The following is a 15,071-nucleotide window of genomic DNA, read 5'->3' on the forward strand; positions in this document are numbered from 1 at the left end:
AGGTTAATAGTATTGTCTCCATGGCATTGTTGTGAGGATTAAATGAGTGAATACATGTCAGATGCCTAGAAAGTGCCTGGCACATGATAAGGCATCATGAAAAATTTAACTGTAATTATAATCAAATTAAATATTGTGATGGCCTATTAATTAAGTTGAACCATATGAAATTTGTAATATTCAACCATTTTGACCCATTATTATTGTTGAATAAATGATAAAAGTTTAGGCAGCTTTGTTAGAGTCAAAAAGGATTGGATAAATGAAAATATTATTAGAAAAAATAAGCTGAAATAGATTGCTTTGCAATTTACAGAGCAGTTTCTCATACTTTGTTTCATTTAATCTCTATAGAATGCTTTTCAGGGTATTATTACCACTGTCTCTGAAGGAGTAACTGACTTTCCCCAAATCACACCACATTAAATAACACAATTAGAGTGGAATCATCATTTCAAGTATAAATCCCATATGATATTTTTTCCCCCTTCATAATATCATTGGTTCTCTCAAGAAAGTGATGAAATAATGCTGATTCCTAGGAACTTAGTCTTAAAGAGACATACTCTCAGATGATGAACACTATGTCTTTGAAACAGGGGTGTTGTGAGAAGAAACATGGGACCCATGCTTTCTGGGTTTTCAAGTCCATGATTAGACTTCTGGTAAACATTCAAAGAAGGGAAAGGGTGAATAATAGTCCAGAATGAAAAAAGTTTGATGTATATGTAACTTTATTGATCACCTCAATATTCTCTTTTTGTTTATGGTCTGTGTCACCCTACTAGAATATAAATGCTCTTAGGGTAGATCGCTGCTAGCGTGCAGCAAGTGGAAGGCACTGAGTAAATATTTATTAAAGGAATGAAAGTGGCCTTGAATACATCTGCTCTTTACTCACCAGAGAACAGCCCCATAGCACGCAAATGTCATCATTAACAAAATTTTAAAAATCATATCCTTATTAGCTCATAACCATGGATACAGGGCTCCCATTTATTTCATACTTTCTAAGTACTTAAGCATTCTGGTGTATTAGGGAGTGTTTCCACAGCCTTGCTGTAACATAAAGCAAGATTTTTGGCCCATTGATTGTTGTTTCCAGCAGGGCCCATCCCTATACTTACCTCTAAACAATTAACTATAGATTTGTTATCCCAATGAACAGTGATTTGGCATAGAACCTGTTTTATCAGTGTAATGCGAAAGTAGACATTTGATATGTCTTTAAGGGGTGATTTGGATAATAATGTTGATGCAGAAGAAGACAACTAAAAATTCTCCCTGGTCTTTGTCAAGTGCATGTGGGTGAAGGGTATCTTGTTGTCACTGGATTTCAGAACTCAAAAAGACTCATCCAACACTTCATGTTACAGGTGAAGAAACTGAGGTCTAAAGAGGTTGAGAGATTTGACCAAGATTAATTCCTTGGACTAGAGAAAGATCCTCTGATTCTCAGCTGGCCACATTGTCATAAGATCTATAGCTCCAAACAGCCAAGAGAAGCAAGTCTGTTGATTTCCAGGCAGAAATGATTCCCCTTCACGTTTTTACTTTTTCTCCCTTAGATGCCTGCTCTGCCCTGACAAGGAATTTATCTGATGTTTACCCTAAACTTAAGAAGAGGAAAATGCTCCTGGCAAACACTACTGTGATTCAGTGTGGCAATGGAGAGCACAGTCATGAAAAAATGAGAATCAAAAGAATAAGAGGTAAATAATATTAGAGAAGAAGAGAAAATCTATTATTTTAGTGGGACATAACTTATAAAATTTAGAACTGGTATATAAGTGCAGTAATGTATAATTAAGCTAGATTCTTATATGAAACATCGAAACTACTGTTACATGAGCAAGAATTAGTTTAAACATGTAAACAATTATTCCATTCCTAAGAGCAATGAATTATTTAAGATGAGTAATTAAAATAATTGGAACTACACATTAGTTATATGAAGAAGATTATAAAGAGATACAACGCGTGTAAAAGCTCTGATTAAATGGAGAGATATACTATACTTGTGATTGAAAACAGTGTTTCAAAGATATCAATTTTCCAAATATTATTCAGATTCCATGCGCTTCAAATCAACTTTTAAAATGATGTGGTGTTTGTTTTATAGACTAAAAGATATCCATTTGTAAAATAAAACACTGGACCATCAACTATGATTATTCACAAGTAAATCATTTCAAATGGATTATAGGGCTAAAATTAAAAGTAAAAATCCCCCGCGTATAACAGTGGTGGATGACAATATAGAAGAATATCCATAATCTTAAAATTAGTGAAGATATTCTTAATATATATGCTTAAAGATGTCTGGTTGAAAAGAGGAAGGAGAAAAAGTAAAATGGAACGTGATATGGTCTCTGATTTTCTTTCAGAGACTTAATCTACAGAAAAATATTCCAGTCTACGATATTGGATAAAGAAATAGAAATCTGTGATAATTACACAAATAATGAGAGGACATATATAAATGGTAGCATAATGTATCAGTTAGCTTCTGCTGTATAACAAACCAACCTAAAATTTGGTGGCTTCAAATAAGAATAGTTTATTTTTTCTCAAGATTCTGTGGGCTAACTGGGCAGTTATTTTGATCTGGACCTATTGGTGGCTCAGCTGGTTTTGGCTGGTCTAGGACGGCCTTACTCACATATCTGATTGTTGACTTAGAGTCACCTGGAGTAATGGAGATGTGCAGTCTATCTAGACTCATTCACATATTGATGGCCTCAGGCTTCCCAAGGGCAGCCAGAGAAGGACAAGCAGCAACAATGAGCAAGTGGTTTTTATGCCTTTGTTTATGTCATTTGTTAATGTCTCATTGGCCAAAGCAAGTTACAAGGCCAAGTCTACCCAGAGTCAACGTGGGATGCTACGACCAAACAGACAGTGGGAGAAGACTAATGTGTGGCCATTTTCGCAATCTTTCACACATAATTTTAGAGGAGAATTAGTATGAATGTTTTTGTATTTGTTCATTTGAATGCCCGAGGAAAATTGTACAAAGCCAAAAGAAACGTAAAGCAAAAAATTAAGTGGAGATGTAAGGTAAATTTAGTTGGTACTTAAAGTGGATCTGCAAAAATGTGGTAGTTTATTTTTCAAGTGTATGCAAGTTCTTGTGACCTATAAAAATAACTTACATTTCGATTATTTTCTCGCTGAATGTGTTTTATTCGTTAACACATTTGATGTGTTTCTCTCTGGCCTTAGGAAACTAAGTTAGCACTTGGGAGCAAAGATGCAGCCTAATAGCCCCACACTGGATGCCAAGATGGAGAAGACCTCCACGGCCACCATGACCTTGCCCTTGGTGCTGTGGTAGACGGGCAGGAAGGTGACCCAGACTCTGCAGAACACCGGCATGCTGAACGTCAGGATCTTGGCTTCATTAAAAGTGTCAGGCAGGTACCGGGCCAGGAAAGCCACAGTGAAGCTGCCCAGGGCCAAGGAGCCCAGGTATCCGAGGACACAGTAGAAAGCAGTGACCTAGCCCTTGTTGCACACGACGAAGATGTGGCGGTGTTCAGAGTGTGCATCTCTGTCAATGAAGGGAGGAGAGGTTCCCAGCCAGATTCCACAGAGACTCAGCTGGATAAAGGAGCAGATGGGAATGATGAAGTTAGGTGCCCCTGACACCAACCATTGCCTCGTCCTTTTCCCTGGTGCAGTGACCTTGAAGGCCACAGCCACAGTCATAGTTTTGGCCAAGACACTGGAAACAGCCACAGTAAATACAACTCCAAATGTGATTTGATGAATACTGCAGGTGGCTGTCTTGGGACGACCAATGAAGAGTAAGGAGCAGAGGAAGCAGAGGGTGAGGGAGATGAGCAGGATGTAGCTGAGAGTCCGATTATTGGCCTTGACTATGGGAGTGTCTTGGTGCTTCAGAAAGACCCCCAGGACCACAGCTGTGAGGACAGAAAAGCAGAGAGCTGTGCAGGCCAGGGCCATCCCCAAGGGGTCATCATAAACCAGAAAGGTCACAGCTTTTTTGAGGCAGCAATCTCACCCTCTGTTGGAATACTGATGATCTGGACACTTCACACACTGATCCATGTCTGGGGAGAGATGCAAAGTGTCCTCAGCCCAGGTTCAGTCATTCTCTCTCATTCGCATGCCCCCAAAGAAGGCATTGGGTAAGTTTAGCCAACTGTCTTCCTTTGTTGCTCCAGGCACCAAATAACAGAATGCTCAGCAGAGAACCATTCCCAGTTAATACTGCCCATCTTCTTTCTGGTTAAGTAAACAAAGCTATTATCCTTCTCAGTATTTATCTTGCATATTCATGAAAGCACTTTTTTCTCAGCAGAAAACCAAATGTCCTCCCTGTCTCTCTGAGCTATACCCCTGTAAGCTATGGCCTAGATTTACTCATTCAATGAGCAAGCAGTTATTGGAAAACCTCCATGAGCCAGATAATATGCTACATTCTAGGGAAACAGAGATGACCAAATCATAGACCTCACTCCTCAGGAGTTTCAAAATGAGACCATTTCTACCATCTAAAATGATTTCCAAAACATTTCATCTTGATTTCACTTCCACCACTTCTGTTAAGTTTTTAGTCACTTCTCTCCTATGTTACCATAAGATCTTTTTACTCTGGTTCACTGCCCTTGTCCTGCATCACAAGTGATACTTCTACATGTAAGTGGGATCATGTTTATCCTCCATTAAAAAATCCGACAAACTCTTAGGAAGACCAAAAAGACTGTATAACCTTGGTCTTGCCTACCTCTACTACCTCTGCTCTGATTTTTAAGATTCCCAAATCTTCATGTGGTTCTGAAACTTTTCCGTGCCCACTCATCCCTGCAGGTATCAATACATGCTTTTTCCTGATACAGGGGCATTGCTCCTTCCTCTTTATGTCCCTTTAAATTCTCTCACTTTTGACGTTTAGAACTACAATCTGCCTGATAAGGTTTTCTGTGGATGGTGTGAGTTAGGGTTGGCGAGTCATTGTCTTCTTCATGAAGACAGCCAATTTACCCAACATGGTTTTTTGAAAAGTCTTTCATTTTCCCACTCCTCCTCAGTGTTTCCTTGTAAATCAGACGTCTATACGTGAGTCCCTATATGAGCAGCTTGTATCTGAACTTACCACTTGGTTCCGTTGATTTTCTTGTTTATCCTCTTGATGAACCTCCTCTATTGTGATGCTATAATACTTGATGTCAGGTAGAGTAAGTCCTCCCACTCTATTCATTGTCTTCAAGATTTTCTTAGCTAAGTTTTTCCTTTATCATTTCCATAAGAATTTTATCAATTGTAATTTCCACAGAATGGGTCATCATTTTAGCTGCAATTTTGTGGAAGCTGTAGATTAATTTAGACAGTTTTGATATCTGTAGAATTTTGAGTCTGTTCAGTCACGAATTTGATTTATCCCTCCACTTCTTTCAGTCTTCCTCCATTTTTCTAAATGCTGTTCTATAAATTTTGGACAAAATCTTTTGAAAGTCTCATTAAAGTTATTTCTAGGTACTTCATACTTTAAGATGTTGTAAATGTCATTTTTTAACATTTTAATTTTGAATGCTTATGACGGGTAGATGGAAGCAAAACTTTCTATATTAACCTTGTATTCAGACACCAATAAACTCAGTTAATGCCTTAATTTATATGGTTTTTACATTTATACCATAAGAGCATCTGAAGATAACATCAATTTTACTTCTTCCTTTGAAGTAAATTATTCCTTTTATTTCTTTTCCTGCCAATATTGTATCAGGCAAGACCTCCAGCCTAATGGCTTATAGAGGCAGTGATGTTGAACATTCTTCTCTTATCCTTGCTTTCAACAGTTCACCATAAAGTTCCAGTCTGTGAATACTGTGTATGGGAGTAAGAGAGTTTCCTTCTGTTTCTGATCTGGTAAATGTTGTTTCTGTTGTTGTTGTTTGTTTTAAAATATGAATAGGTGTTTAATTTTACTAGTTTTTCTTACAGTTATTGAGATTATTATTTCTCTTTTTTCAGAGATTAGTGTACTGAATTATATTGCATGAACCTAATTTGGTCATAATATGTCCTTCTTATAAAATATGGCTAGATTTGGAACCTTGATTTGATTTGATTTTTTTTTTAGTATAAATAAATTTAATCCAAGAAAGAGAGTGGCCTGTAATATCCTTTCCTGCAATGATTTTGTTAGATTTTAGTACCAATGTTAATCTCGTCTCTCAAAGTGAGGCAAAAAGTTTTCAGTTTTTCCTATTCTCTGGAAGAGTTTGAGTAGATGTATATTACTTTTTTCTTGAATATTTGGGCAGATTCATCAACTTTGTACCAAATAAATAGCTTACAATAAAATTTTGTAGAAATGTTTTAAAGGATGGTCTCAATTTCTGTAATAGGTATGGCAATATTCAGATTTTTCATTTTTTCTTGAGGCAGTTTGGTAACTTTTATTTGCCTAGAAATTTGTGAATTTCCTCTAAATTTTCATTGTATCAACATGATATTTATGTTTTCTTCATGTTAAAAATTTTCCATATGATCTGCACAGATTACTCCCTTTTCAGCCTTGGTATTATTTTGTTGCAATTTTTCTCTTTTTTTGAACACTAGTACTAGGATTTTATTGAGCATATTTGTCATTTATTAGAATCTAATTTAGTTTTATTTATCCTTTGATGTCTGTCGTTTATTTTGTTAACACTTCCTCTAACGTTTATCATTTTGTGTTTTCTCTTTTCCTTGTGTTTACTTTTCTGCTCTTTTTCTAGTTTGTGATGAGTGTTTAGAACTTAGAAATTCAACCTTTCTTTATTTAAATATACACAATAAGATATAAATATATATAATCCAGGATTATACATTTCTCTTTTAGGATAGATTTAATTCCACCCCATAAGATTTGATGAATAATATTTTTAATTGGAAATACATGCTAATTTCCATCATCGTTTACTCATTAATCATCGATTGTTTACAAGTGTATTTATCAATCTCCAAGCATGTAAGAATTGAAGTTAGTGGATGTAGTGTTCTTTAGATGTGCATATGGAACATATACCCAAACTTACCACACGCCAAATGTGCATGTGGAAACTTTATCCAAATTGACGATATGCCAGACTATATCATCAATCTCAGTACATTTCAAAAAAATCGAAATTATACAAAAGATCTTGTGAAATTAAGCCTCATATCAATCACAAAAATAATATTAGATAATGCCACCATTGGGGGGATTCCAGCTTTGCACCGTTTAATATCATAAATCTGAGTAATTCCAAGATGTTAATTATGGTATGAAAAATCTTCAGTATTGGTTTTCTGTCCCTCTTCTACTTCATGACCCAACTCCCAAACCCACATTGTCTGTGTTCCAGTCATGTTGAACCTTTTCTCAGCTCCCTAGAATGTTAAACGCAGGGCTAATTTGCCAGTTTCTGCCATTTCTAAGAATTCCACCAAGAATTTAATCCGCCTTCATTAGTCTGATATAATACAAATGATACTGCCTCTATGAAGAAGTCCATGACACTTCCCTCCACACAAACATATATACTATCACTTATTTCATCCCATGGGTCTCTGCGTGCCTATATTGCAGCCCTATGTCACCACCTTGAATTCACATCACTGCATGTTGTCTCCCCTACTCACCTGTGAACTCGAGGAGATCAGAAACCGAGCTGTACCATAAGCTTATTGTACACCATGGAAATACTTACTTCTTAAATCAAACACAACCTTTCTGAGCTCCTGCTCTGTGCCAACAACAGCACCAGACGCTGGAAAAATAAGGATTTGTTCAATGTGATCTAAATGTAGCTTTAAAGAAGATGAAAAGTAAGGACTTACAATACTATGTGTTAGATTTCATGAGAGAGATTTAAGTTAGTTACTGTGGAGTGGTCATAAAGTGTTTCCTTGAGATCATAATGCCTGCAATGATGCTAAAATGAGACAAGCAAACTAGTTCAAGGTAGAGAGAGAGAGTATCATTTTGGGAGGACATATTATTGGCTATAAAAGTTAAATTACTAAATGAAGGAAGGCAACATTTTGACCCTGCAGTCCTCATCAGAGCTTTTCCGTTTCTTTGGGAGAAGGGTGCATACAAAAGAGAGGTGGAGAGCCAGCCCTGATAGCCTAGTGGTGAAAGTTCAGTGTTCACCACTTCGGTGGCCCATGTTGGTTTCCTGGTCATGGAACCACACCATCTCTCTGTGAATTGCCATGCTGTGGTGGTGGCTCACATAGAAGAATTAGAATGATTTACAACTAGGATATACAACTATGTACTACAGTTTTGAGGACAATAATAAAAGAGCAAGATTGGCAACAGATGTTAGTTAGCTCAGGACAAATGTGTCCCTTCAAAAAAAAATAGAAGTGGAGAATGTCGCTGTAAGGCATATACTCACCTATCTCATTGGAAATCACATTCTCTGGGCTGGGAATGCAAGCAAAACAACAGGCAACATTGCTCTCTTGAGGGCTCTTCCTGAATCCCGGACTACAACTCTCACTGCATGCAGAGTGTGGAGTTTGGAGAAAATCAGATAACACTTGGTAACAGCTGTGACTTTTACCTAATTTTCAAGTAACTAGAGTGTTTTAGAATATTGGGCCTTAACAAACTTAATCTTGAAATACCTAAATCCAATTCATTGGGTGGACGCCATGCTTATTGTATGATATAAAACACTGGTACACCTCAGAAATACTGTGGGTTTGTTTCCAGAGCACAGCAATAAATCAAATATTGCAATAAAGTGAGTCACATCAATTTTTTGATTTCCTAGTGCATAAAGAAGTTATGTTTACACTATACTGTAGTGTACTAAGTGTGCAATAACATTATCTCTAGAAAACATGTACAAAACAATTTTTTTAAAAAAAAATTATTCCTGAAAACTACTAACCACTTTCTGAACCTTCAGCAAATTGCAATCTTTTGCTTATGAAGGTCTTGCTTCCATCTTGGATTGTTGGTAAATGAAAAAATTACTTCAGTTGAAAGTGAATTGTTAAATTCCCATATGTGGCCCTTTATGAAGCTATGAGGGGACACAAAACTCCAACAAGATTTTGGTTATTCATGTGTGGTGTGAGTAATTATGATTGGGTTCAATCCACCTCAGTAATTCCCCTGTCCCATTCAATCACCTCCTCAGATAAAGACAATTCTTGACCACGTGGAGCATGTTGGGAATATTCTCCTACTTTCACCTTAAGTCCAAGTCCTTCTGGAAAATTCCAAAAGTTGAGAATGGTTTACTTTGAATCTGATTTTCCTTCATCAGCCAAATTCACTGAGTCACCAGCAGGATTGTTAAATTCTATATTCCTCAGAAAGGGGTGCAGCTAAAAGAGACACATCATCCTGTGGTGAAGTGGGCCCGGGTGTTAAAGAGAAAAACCCTGAATTGGGGACAGCCTTTCATTGTCTGTAATCCTTTCTTCATAATGTACCTTTATTACAATTATCCAATGAAGTAAAGCAAATGAAATCATATGGAGAACTACAATATCATAACGTTTCTAAAATATCAGTTAGTTTCAAGAGAAAATGCCTAAAAACAAGAAGATCAAGATGATAAGTGGTGATAGGATTAAGACAAATATCGAGTACAAAGTCCAATCTAGCCACCCTCATGCACTCTCTGAATTTTCCCAGACCATCAATCTGCAAAATGATGTTAGCAATACCTAAAATTGTTGCAGAATTAAATGAGATCATTTATGTAAAGTATTCACTATGATGTTCAGCACCAGATAGGCACATAAAGGACAAGTTCTCTTCTTCTTGTCATTGAGGAGCTTCATGGGAGAAGACAGGATATTCCCTATTGAAACGTTAGGCAGGCAGGATATTCGGATCCTTTGTAACACAAAGCATTGATATTGACTCATAGCTCACTTCCTCGTTGCCACTAGAACCTTCTTGTAGATGACTTACTACCCAGGACTAGATATACCTCCTAGAGAGTGAAACAAGTATAGAAACTCTTGTGCTTTTCTTGAAGAAAGAATCCTAACTGCTTGGTTTGAGCACCTGTGGAACCATAAGAAAGTCACTTTTACGAGTGTACATTCTGTTAAGTTGAAGAGACTTTACCTGCCAGGGACGAAAGACCAGACCTTCCCCACTTCGCATTGGCTGCATTTCTGCATGTTGAAGAAGCATCTTGTGAAGGTTCCAGGCCACAGCATACACAGCATTTTACATACTGTAACTCCATTCAGTCATGCTTGTGTCAAAAATCTGCCAAGGCAGCGATCCTAAGGAGGCATTAGGTGGACAATTCTCCAGTGTTTTACAGTAAGACTCAGAAATCGTGCAAGGAATAAAGGGAAACCACAACATAGTGAGGTAAATGTCTTCTGGATATTTGGAAGGGTTAACTGTCTGGATAAAATTTTCAAAGCCAGGGACCTCACTACGGTGGTGTGAAAAAATGAGAGTCCCATGGAATGAGTCAAGGATGAAATCTCTCTCACTGTGGATAAAATCCCACTCTGATGTCGTGACCCAGACTTTCCATATCACCAAATACTCCCAAGTAGAAAAGCTCAAGCTTATCAGAGAGTTGGCATCACCATAAATGATAACCACATTCACTTCTGTTTCCTATACTTGCAAATTGTATGGCCATGTCCTTGAGCAATATGACCTTTCAGTCACAGGAATCATTTCCACAAAGGCTGCACGGATTCCATTGCGGTCCATCTCTCTTCTCAAGTCTGAGAGAAACTCAACACCATTCTTGTCTTCCGAGATGACCAGCCCCACCCAGATCCAACTGAAATGAAGCAGCAAAGAGTCTATGCCAGTGGCTAGAGATGTGTCCCTGGGGGCCATCTAATAGAAAGATGGAAACTGCTCCTCATCATTCAGGGTAAGATCAAAAGGACCATAGGTAAGCTAAAAGGAAAAGACAACTGGAAGCAATATGAGGAAGGGGATTGGCAAAAATCACACTCTCAGTACTGAAGGTTGTTCAGCAACACCTGGAGTGGTAGAAGGGGACAATTGTTCATTTCATTTTCTAATCATTTTGCACTCCCCGAAAGCTTTCTATAAAATAAGATCAAGGATATTTTACAAAACCAAAGATTTTCATAAGAAAAACAGAACTGAATTTTCCTGGGGCCAGACATGATGAGATGTTGCACAGAACTGAGGATGCCACGTCTACTGTGCAGAGACTGGATTGTTGGAGGCAAGTGTGGAAGCAGAGAGATGAGTGAAGAGGCTGTTTCACTCATCCAGGGGAGAGAGAATTGTAGCATATGCCACTGTGTTAGCAGCGGAACTGCAGAGAAGTTGATAGACTTGATGTGTAATTTTTGACAATACAATTGATAGAACTTGTTGATAGATTAAATGTTTGGGGAGAGCTAAAATCAAGGAGATGAGAGAAAAATCAGGGATGCCTTTTGGAGGTGGTCAACGTTGTAGAAAGAAAAGTAGGAAAGTGTCGGGTCATGAAAGTTGAATATAGCAGGGAAATCAGCTAAGATGAAGAGAAGAGCATCTATTGGATTTAGCAACGTGGAGCCCAGTGGCGATCTTAGCAGAACATTTTGGGTGTGTTGTAGGAACAGAATACGCATCACTGTGTGTTGAATAGTGAATGAAGACTGGGAGGGGAAGAAGTGGAAACATGGTGATGAGAGTCTTTGGAGAAGCTTGTCAGTGAAGGAGAGCAGAGAGAGAGCCATCACTGAAGGAGGCCAGGAGGTCAAGGAAGCAGGAGATAAGACAGGCTTACTAAGCAAGTCGATATTCTGTGTCAAGGACTCTTTGTGGGCAGTGTGAGCAGAAACATGTGGACTGATGATGAGTAACGATGGTTTCTCCACCTTTGTCCTCCATGCAGATACATACCATGGCTCCACAGAAGCCCCCAGTTGAGGACACGGTCCCAGGGCCAGGGTGGACTCAGCCTCTGAATTGAAGGAGATTATTTCTGACACCTAGAGAATGGGGGATCCTAATAGACTTTAAGGTCCCAAAGAAAAAAGTCAACGGCATGGTTTGCCACCTGAGCGTGTGCACTGAAATTTGAAACCATTACACTTCTGTGGTGTTCCCAGTGGTATTCTTCTGTTATTTCTGCTGCCTGGACTCCTCCCCAACTTACATCGCCCCTTCTCCACTTTCTGTCATTCAAGAGTCAGCTCAGTGGTCCCAATTTCTGGAGTGAGAGTACCCCTCCATGCTCTGATGGCACCTGGGTGCTCACTTCCATCCGACTTACTGTGTTGGGTTGGGATGGCACCCACCTGTCTGCCGGTGTGCATTCTCTTTCTCTCTATGCCCCATCATGAGCCTGAAACCTGGAAGCAGAGCAGATGAAACACAGTTGACATCTGGCAGTTAGGAAGGAGCCCAAACTCCCGAGTCATATTTGAGCGCCACCATTTCTTGACTGTGTGTCCTCAAGCACATTATTTAACTTCTCTGTGTTTTGTTCTTTATCTGTAAAATGGGGGATACTAAAAGCACTTACCTCATAACACTGTTGTGAGGATTAAATGAAATAATACCTATAAAGCAGTAACAGTACCAGGCATATCGTAAGCGCTCAATAAATGTTTCTATCATTATTAAGACATGGTAGATATTGATACATTTTTTTATTGAAAGAATAAGTGAGTAAAGGGAAGAATAAAATCTGATGTAAAAGGAACCAGAACATGTGTCAGCCTGTTTTTCAATGTCTCTTCTGCCAGGACGACTTGAGTATATCTCTGGTGAATTGCATAAGTTCTCTGAGCCAACTTTCAGGCCATGTACAAGGAGGAGTGAGGATAGACAAGCAGTGGTTTCCTGGGGGTGCCTGGAACCTGACAGAGCCGTCTGGCCAGTCTCATCAATGAGGATCAAAGGAAAGCTGCCTCTCCATGAGAAGGACAGTATTACTCATGACCTCTCCCTGCTCTCTCAATCCTGGTACCTCCCAAATTAAGTATCTATGTACAAGACCTTATCTCCAGCTCTGCCTTTATTGATAAAGCTGAGACACAGATTGATAAAGGAGAAGTATGTAAATGTGATTGTGTTAATCAGCGTTCTCCAGAGAAACAGAACCACTAGGAGAAATAGGAGTGCCATGACCTTCCGTCCGCAAGCTGGAGACTCAGGAAGGCTGGAGGTGTAGTTCCAGTCTGAGTCCACAGGCCTGAGAATCAGGAACAACAATGGTATAAGTTCCAGTTCAAGGGCGGTAGAAGACTGATGTTCCAGCTCAAACGTTCAGGCAGAGAGAGAGAGAGAGAGAGAGAGACAGAGAATTCAAATTTCCTCGGCATTTTTGTTCTATTCAGGCCCTCAGTAGGTTGGATGAGGCCCACACACAACAGGTAGGGCAATCTGCTTCACTTCGCCCACCAATTCAACTGCTAATCTCTTCCAAAAACACTTTTACAGACACCCTCAGAAATAACGTTTAGCCAGCGATCTGGGCACCTCATGGCCTGGTCAAGTTGACCTATTTAACAGCCTAACTAATGATCACAATTATTAATATAGTTATGGGATATTTACGTATTTATGAAATGTGTATACCACTTTCAACTGTTCTTTGATAAGCAGGACTGTCTTCTGATACGAGTTTATGGCCTTTCTGATTTCTTGATTTTAAATAACTGTTCTTTTACAAACTGGCAATGATGATAGATAGTAGTCTCTTAAAAAATCTTGACTTGTCAGAATTAAAAAATCCATAACCCTACTTGGGTCTCTTGTATTTCTAAAACATTTAACTTTGAAGGGATATCCAAAAGATAGAACTCTTTGTTTGAGATTTGGGGGCCAAAGGGTATGGTGATGAACCCTGTAACGGGAAGCAGAGCCATGAGGTGGTGATGCTGGCCCGTCAATTTTGTGGCTCTTTTTCGTGGAGAAACAGGCTAAAACAGCCTCAAAGCTGGTTTTGGCCAATGAAGAGGTAGATTTAGAGTGACAACTGGGCTTTTCCGTTTTATTTTCAAGACCTGGTTGGTTTTATATCTTGGCTGTATCCTGGTAAATACTTGCACTTTTGTCCCAAGGTTTGCATGGCAAAGATGGTCCTACAGCAAAATATCAGCTCCCCTAATGTGTGAAAAATGTCTGCTCATGTTAGCCAAGCTCAGTTGTCCCCCACCTATGCTGACATTTTCCTGTGGACGTTCTGATTTCTTAGTTACTTTGGGGTAGCTGAAATTCTCTAGTAGGAAAGAATGAACTTAATTAGTCTTATGTATTTTAATTTCTCATTATACAAATAATATATGAAGCAGTACCTTTGTAAAACATTAATTAATTAAAAGTTATATATGGATCAAGCTAAAGACTCCTTTAACCACAACCCCACATATATCTGTTGCTGTAGAAAAAATATTCTTTTCTTTTTGTTTTGTGTGTTTAAAGAAAATGGTATAAGATGCACCTCATTCTGCAGCCTCCTCTTTTCAACCAAAACTATATGGGAGATACTTCTGTAACAATTTGCTTGGATCTACTCCATTCTTTGTCACTCTGACACGTTACTATGAATAAACTACGTCTTGTTGAACCATTCTTCTTTTGGTGCACGTTTGGGTTGTCCCCATTTTTTGCTATTACAATATTATGAAGAGTATTCTTATACATGTTTCTTTTTGCATCTGTGTGAAGGTATCTCCTGGGCAGATACTAATAAACAGATCTTCTGAGTCATAGAATATGCTCATTTGAAAAATTCAACAGGTATTTTCAATTTGTTCTCCAAAAGTTGTGCTTCAGTACTGTATGAGTGGATTCATTTTTCCATGTAACCAACACCTGAAACAAACTTTGTAAATGTTTGTCAATCTGATATCGAAGGCATGTCTCTTTGTTGATTTATTTCGTATTTCTGTCATCTCTGGGAAGGTTGAACACTTCTTGGTTACTGGCATTTCATATTTCCTCCACTGAGAATTGTTTGGCTGTTCCTAACCTTTGCCACACTTCCACTGGATGGTTTGTCTCTCATTAGTTTACAGGAGTTCTTCATATAGTCTGCAGAGAAAGCCTTGATTACATGTTGGAGTGTTTTCTTCTGTTTTTTTACTTAATTTAC

Source organism: Diceros bicornis, assembly GCF_020826845.1.
Source record: "Diceros bicornis minor isolate mBicDic1 chromosome 30 unlocalized genomic scaffold, mDicBic1.mat.cur SUPER_30_unloc_3, whole genome shotgun sequence".
Taxonomy (NCBI): Eukaryota; Metazoa; Chordata; class Mammalia; order Perissodactyla; family Rhinocerotidae; genus Diceros; species Diceros bicornis.